Source organism: Astatotilapia calliptera, chromosome 5 (assembly GCF_964374335.1).
Source record: "Astatotilapia calliptera chromosome 5, fAstCal68.1, whole genome shotgun sequence".
Classification (NCBI taxonomy): domain Eukaryota; kingdom Metazoa; phylum Chordata; class Actinopteri; order Cichliformes; family Cichlidae; genus Astatotilapia; species Astatotilapia calliptera.
The window spans coordinates 35,827,699-35,835,159 of record NC_137426.1 but is presented as its reverse complement, the minus strand read 5'-3'; the positions used below and the strand labels follow the sequence as shown (position 1 = coordinate 35,835,159).

The window sequence follows — 7,461 nt, the reverse complement described above, 5'->3', positions numbered from 1 at the left end:
GGCGCCCAGTCCTACTGAACTAGCATCAACTATCAGTTCAGTCTGTCTGCTGGGATAGAAGTAGGACATCGTCGTGTCGCTTGTGAGACTGACCTTGAGTGCCTGCAACGCAGTTTCTTGGTCTTGACCCCATGTCCAAGGGGTGTCCTTGTGCGTGAGCCTGCGCAGTGGCTCAGAGATCGATGAGAAGTCTCTGATGAACCTTGAGCAGTAATTGGCCATGCCAAGGAGACTTTTGATGTCATCAGATGTTTTTGGGTTGGGAGCGTGTTGAACTGCTGCAACCTTTTTTTAGGATCTGCTGAAACGCCACCTGCAGAGAAGATGAAACCAAAAAACTCAAGTTTCGTTTTATTAAATTCACACTTCTCTCGATTCAGAGTAAGACCTGACTCTGATAGTCGCTTTAAGATTGCTGTCATGATCAGCCTGGTCCCTGCCAAAGACTATAATGTCATCACTGAGATTTTTGACTCCGTTCAGTCCTTGCAGCATCTGATAAATAGCATTTTGGAACACTTCAGCTGCAGAAGAGACTCCAAGTCCCAGATGAGTAGTGAATGTCGTAATGTAGCGGCTGTCGGGGTGTAATTCAAGTTGGTGGTATCCTGCCCTGAGATCAAGTTTTGAGAACACCGTAGATCCATTCAGCTCATGGATTACATCATCAATCGTGGGCGTGACGTGTGGTTCTCGTTCGATTGCAGTGTTCGCTTGTCTCATGTCCACACATATCCGTACGTCATCCGGATTCTTTGGTTTCGGCAGTGTTACAATGGGTGAAACCCACGGTGTTGGTCATGTAACCTTTTCAATAATGTCATCAGCTTCTAATTTCTGAAGTTCGTCCTCCACTTTTTGACGTAAATGAAAAGGAACACGTCTGTGTGGTTGACAGGTTGATTTTACATCTGTGTTTATGTGCAGTTTCACTTGAAAATCTTTTGAGTTTTCCAATTCCCTGGAAAAGTTCTGGGTGTTGTTCTACTAGCTTGTCTGCAACAGAACGTTGAGACTGAGAAGAGACCGCAGTGACAATATGGAGGAGTCCCAAGGCTTTTGAGGTTTCAAAACTCAAAATATTGAAACCTCCTCCTTTAATGACAAAGAAGGAACACCTAACTGTTTTGTCTTGTTTTTCCACACTGCACCTGAACGCACCACACATAGGGAGAGACGTAGATGAGTGGTATGGGTAAATCTTGATGTCTGTAGAAGTCAATGTAGGACGTGGTGTCAGTTTGTTGTAGGTAGCTTCAGTTAAGCAGTTAGCAGTGGCCCCAGAATCGATTAGCACCGGTATCTGGGTGCCCCTTACTCTGATTTCAGTATGTGGGAGTTTAGGATGTTTAGCTGTGTTCACCACATATACATAGGCGTCATCACTGCTGGATGTGTGTCCTGTCTCCACATGTGCAGCGCTATCTGTTACTTGATGAACAGTTTGCGGTGGCAGATTTTTCTTATACTTCTTTCCACAATGTGTCTCTTTTCTCTTTGAGCGACATTGCTTTGCAAAATGATTGTATTTGCCACAAGAATTACAGATTTTGTCTTTGGCTGGGAAGCCTTGCTCATGAGGATATCTGCCTCCACAGTTTTGACAGCGGTTATTCGGCTGCCATGAGGGTGTCCATTTGTTTCTAGCCGTGGTGTCACGTCCTGTTTTGTGCTGTACTTTATTAACTGCAGCTGTCTTGTCAGCTTCCATCCCTGTAGCTTGCAATTCAGACAACTCACATGCATGCCCATGATTTAATAGATCATCCAAAGTTAAATCAGGTTCTCTGAGTGCTTTTCTACGCAGCTGTGATGATGTACAGCTTTGGATAATTTGTTTTGATTTCTGCAGTAATGTCTGCAAACTCAGTTTTTGGCTAGAATCCTAAGCCTGGTGTGATAGTTGTCCAACGTTTCACCTGACTCCTGCACCGCTTTCCTGAACAGATAAATCTGATACTGCACGTTTTTCTTAGGCGCAAAGTACGCTGACAATTTCTGTTTTGTATCTGCGTACTTGTCGTCATTCGTTGCTAACGTGTCGTAAACGTCATGCACTTTTTCACCAGCCACATGCAGCAATAATGCTCTTAATCTCGCATCCCCAGTAATATTCATTGCGGTGGTGTAGTTTTCAAACCTCTGAAGCCATTTTGTCCAGCGAGGTCCGACGGAACCGAGGTCGGTCTCCGTGTCGAAGGGTGGAAGTGGAGTAGCGTGTGCAGCCATGTTCTTGTCTCCTAAGCTCCGGGTAGGGCAACTTCCTTCGTCTTGCTTTGGTTGTAACCTTTACTCTCATCGCCAATGTAATGTTTGCATGCCTCAAACATTAATGATGACACCTTCAGTATTTCTCAGTTCTATTCTTTAATTCTCAGGCTTGCAGCGGCAACCCAGTCTGCAGCGCTAACTTGTTCATCTACAGTTTTCTGTTGTCTTTTTTTTAAATTTTTTTTTATATCTCCTCCTTCCGCCTTACATTCGACCTTTCAAAATAAGTTCTGTAAACATCACAGGTGTAGTGAAGGCAGTTTTTTCTCTGTCTGGTGGGGACACCCCAACCTGCCAATATCCACTGGCAAGATCAAGTGTGGAAAAATACTTTGCGTTACCCAAACTGGCAAGTGACTCTTCTATTCTTGGAAGAGGGTAAGCATCTTTATGGGTCACAGCATTAAGTTTACGATAATCCACACAAAATCTAAGTGTCCCATCCTTCTTACGGACTAACACAATCGGAGAAGCCCATGGACTGCAACTAGGCACAATGATGTTAGCATCCAACATACCTTGAATCAAACTCTTCACCTCCTGATATAACTTTGGTGGAATTTGTCTATAGCGCTCACGGACTGGTGCAGCATTGCCTGTAGGAATCGAATGCTGCATGGTGCTTGTCAATCCATAATCTTCCTCATGCACAGGAAGATTATGCATGAGCACACTGCTCTGTGCTTATGCAATAAAGCCTGCAGTTTCTCCAATTCCTCTGTGGACAAATGAAGACCAGTTAAATCAGGGAACATGCATTTCTCCTTGGGCAGGGCTTGTCCATACTGTTTACACCAACACGAGTCATGTTCACACTATTCTCTTGTATGATATCTGCTGGGTCAATAATAAAAGTCTTACCAACTTCTGATGTCTGTAAAGGTACATTGGTGAGTCATTAAGGTTTTGGACCCTAATCAAAAGCCTCCCATCATGGACTGTAGATAATGTTCTAGCAATTAAGACTTCACCCACCTCGACAGGTTCCACCAGGCATTGATAATCCCTGCCATCCACTCCAGTCTTCGTACGACCCCAAACCAACATCTCACTCCGAGGGGGAATCTGTATAGGATGGCGATTTATGGTACGTACATACCCAATGGACCCATCTAAAGCTGCAAACCGTGCCTGACTGGCACAAATCTGAAAAGCAGTAGTCCAAGCTCTCTGTTCGGCTCCACTAGAGGAGAGGTAGGCTAAGGGCTTCTCCTGATCCATTTTTTCGTAACACTGTGAAATAACATTCATAGCCAGGACGCCTTCACTGTCGGTTAAACATTGGTCCTTAATCACCAAAAAACCACATTCAGGGAGTTCCACCTGTCCAATCTTCACATGTAGCAATACATAACCCAGGTATGGAATATCTAGTCCATTAGCAGCCTCGAGCACCAGCCAGCTGCTTGCATCCTTCAATTTCATACCATTACTGCCGAAGTGTTTAGAGAAGTAGCTGTTCTTTATCAGTGACACATTTGATCCAGTATCCAGAATACACTGTATTGGGACATCATCAAGACACAAGCTGACTTTAGGAACTTTTCCAATCAGTTTTTTCACATCAGTTTGAGGCCCATTGGCATCGACACAACCCACTGTCTGGGCCGCCACAGTGGTGTCGTCTAGTTTAACGATCCAGATCTAGGCGTGCTTTTACAGAACCGAGCTATGTGGCCTGGCTGGGAACAAGTGTTACAGATGGGGCTACCTTGTTCATCATAGCTGTTTGAGTAGACTCTGGGTCTGCTCCCTCCTTTCTTTCTTGATCTGGACTGGTCAGTCTGTTTCCAGTCCAAAGTCCCTTGTGTAGCTTGATGAAGTTCTGATCGGATTTCTTTGATCAAAGTCTGTGATAAATCATTGAATTGTGTAGTCATTTGCTTGTTCATGTCCTCCCACAACTCTGATTTGATCTGTTCCATATCCTTAGCATTACAGGTCTTGTATCTTTCACCTTTGGCAGCAAAACACTGGACTGGATCAACCATTTCACCATAAACGTGTTCCCTCAGGATTAGTTCTGCTTTAATTTCTGCAAATGTCAACTGATCATTCATTAGAATTTTTGTTCTGAATTCACCTCTAAGGGCAGTGTCTCTCAAGCCTTCAACCAGATGATCTCTGAGAAGAATATCTTCGTCATTCATACCTCTAGGGTCCTTCCTCTTTAACCTGAGAAAATGTTCTTGTAATCTCAGTGCAAATGAACTGATGTCTTCATGTGTTTCTTGGCGAGCGTTGAAGAACTGAGAGCGCAGGACCGAAGCAGTTGTTTTATCCCCATACAACTTATCTAACTCATTAAAAATTAGCTCAGGTCAATTACACTTCTCTGGTGCTAGAATTAAAATCTCTCTTTTAGCCTTGCCTTCTAAGTAACAGAGTGTTAATTCTGCTCTAAAATCTACAGGAACTCCTTGCAAAGCAAATGTTGTCTGCAAATTACTTTTCCATTCACCTAGACTAATATCTGAATCCTTCCCTCTAAATTTAGTTGTGACCATATTAAACATAGGGATCATACCAAAGGGCCTAAACCCTGCACTAGAAACTGGTGCTTCTCTATTTGGGCCAGACTGTGATTCACTCTGATCAGTCATCTTGCTTTTGCCCACTACAGATTATGGTAGCCAGACCCTGTCGACAACGCCAGTTGTAACACACCAAAAGAAAGACTCTAGGTCTGACCAACCGTCTCAGTCGTGAGCAAAAAGATGACAGTCAATAAAATTCTAAAAGATAATTTATTGACAAAAAAAATATCAAGAGATAAAAGATAAAACAGTCCAGTGTCCCATTTATGAATCGTATAAAAACACACAGTCCCAAGGCCAGAGCCAGCTATGCCACACGGCCAGTTGCACTCCACGTGTTGCCTTTAACAGGGTTAGAAGTTGTCCTTGGAGACCCACCACCCTGCAAGCAAATAGCCAGTGGTCACTCCAGCCTCTGCAACTCTGCTACCCTTAGGCTGTGGCATATAATAGGCCCTGGCCTGCACAGAGAGACAAAACGACACTTTCACTATAGAATTCATAGCACAAAACCAAAACATCTGATTTCATCACATTACATACCTGCACAGAGACAAAACGACACAGCAGTGTTTGTAGTATGGGCTATAAGTAGACCAGTGTATCAGTGCAATCAAGTACACCTGCCTCTAATTAGTCCAACCCCATTCCAGCCATTGGCTCACCAAAAATGTGACACACACACACACACACACACACACACAAAACCACTCCCAACCCAGTGCAACTTCACACAATAATATGGAGCTGAATTAACACAGGCACATTAGTCTACCATGTTACAGCCATATTCCATATAAATCAAGTATCATACAAAAATAAAAATAGCTTCAAATACAGTTAAGACAATAAAAGAATATGACTTTAAGGACTTCACAACATTAGTTCAGTTATAGTACACCAACATCGTTATACATTAGCACTAAGGGAACACTGAATGGCCTGGTGGGTTTTGTCCATAAAACTACTCGTCTAAGAGTACCACAAAATTATCAATTTCACCTGTGATCTTGTATCACCATTGATCTCTCAGCTTTGTGTTGGTTCGCCTGTCACCTGACAAATAGGACATACATGACAATAAGACTAAAATGTGGAGCTGCTTCAGTGTTTCTGTCAGTTTGTGCAGATCTAGACTCATCAGTAATGTTTGTAGTGTGAGTGCATTTTAAAAACAATTTGTGCAAACTGCACTATGAGGTGGAATATTTGCAAAATCATGACTACTTTGTGATATTTTGTCTCAAAAATTAACCCTATGAAATTATCATTACCATTAGGATGAAATTATTGTGTCTCCAACATTTTAACGTTAGACATATAATTCTAACAGCCTCTGTAAACTAATATCCTGGCTTGCTCGAGGCTGCTGTTTTCTCTGACACCTTCAATCAAAAATAGAAATGCTGCTCTGAGACTGAGATAACTAATAGTGCTGCATGTTGTGCAGTTAGTTTCCAAAAAACGTTATTCGTGGTTACATACAGTTTTAGACTGATGTGGGCCAAAGCCTAGCATAGCCTGTAACGTTATTGTGACGGACACATTTTATGAGTTAACTTGGCTTTAAGTGACTTACAGGTTTCTTTGAAAAACACTTTCTTATATCCAGGTTCTTCCTTTTTGCTGCCATCCTCCTCTCCTCCTTGCAGGTCCTCGCAGCGCAGTAGTGATGGGTCGTTCGCGAACGAAATGGCTCTTAGAGCCGGCTCTTTGACGTGAACGACGCGAGCCGGCTCCTTATCGCGAGCCGTCACGTGGGTTTGTTTTTTTTTCTTTCTCTCAGCCTCTCTCTCGCACTTTTTTTCCGTTTCACTCTGCACGCGAGCCTTGTGCTTTACGCTGGGCAGAGGGGGAGGGGCGGTAGTTACACTCAGTAGCACAGGAACAGAGCCAGAGAGAGAGAAAGAGAGGCAGGGACAACAACATTAGAAAGGTATAGTAATCATCCACAACTATTTTCGGTTGCAGATGATAAAGGATTGAGAAAGTTTATTCATGCAGGTCCATATGACAGAGAATATGCATGTTCTTTTAGTTTTCATATTATAATTTATATTTAATTGTGTTGTGGTTTGCAGTGTTTTGTGTTCTTTTCACTTTAAATTTGTGAAAGGAAAAAGCTGAAAATGTAAATAGTTAAAACTTGAAATGTGAATAGTTGATTTTTGTATTAGATGATTTATTTATTACATTTTATGTGGAGTGAATAAATAAAAGTATATTTACGGTGGCCCCTAGAGACAAAGCACATACAAACTTCAAATCACGTACGAACTCTGAAGCATGTACAAACTCCAAAACACGTAAAAACACGTACAAACTCCAAAACACGTAAAAACTCCAAAACACGTAAAAACACGTACAAACTCCGAAGCACGTAAAAACTCAAGCATATAAAAACTCAGAAGCACATAAAAACTCAAAACACGTACAAAAGAACAACAGAAGTGCTCCAGGATGCTGGGCGCAGTGTTGAGCCTTTGTTATCTTGTGGCTACACAAGCCAGCAAGTACCAATGACCGGATTTGGTGTGTGGTAATAACAGGTAAATGAACTTTTTTTAAAATTATTTGAATATATATATGAGTGCCTGTGTATAAATACACAAACAATACACACATGCTTTCAATTGTGTAATTTAAGTGATCT

At 42.2% G+C, this 7,461-nt stretch overlaps 1 long non-coding RNA gene across 1 annotated transcript; it reads right to left on the bottom strand.

Moving 5' to 3' along the window:
- Positions 1-4,999: 4,999 nt before the first annotated feature.
- LOC145428984 (uncharacterized) lies at positions 5,000-7,278 on the bottom strand. Its single transcript, XR_013909346.1, has 2 exons — positions 6,388-7,278; positions 5,000-5,269 (listed from the first exon to the last, which is right to left on the bottom strand). It is a non-coding gene; the product is annotated as an uncharacterized LOC145428984 (long non-coding RNA).
- Between the last annotated feature and the right edge of the window lie 183 nt (positions 7,279-7,461).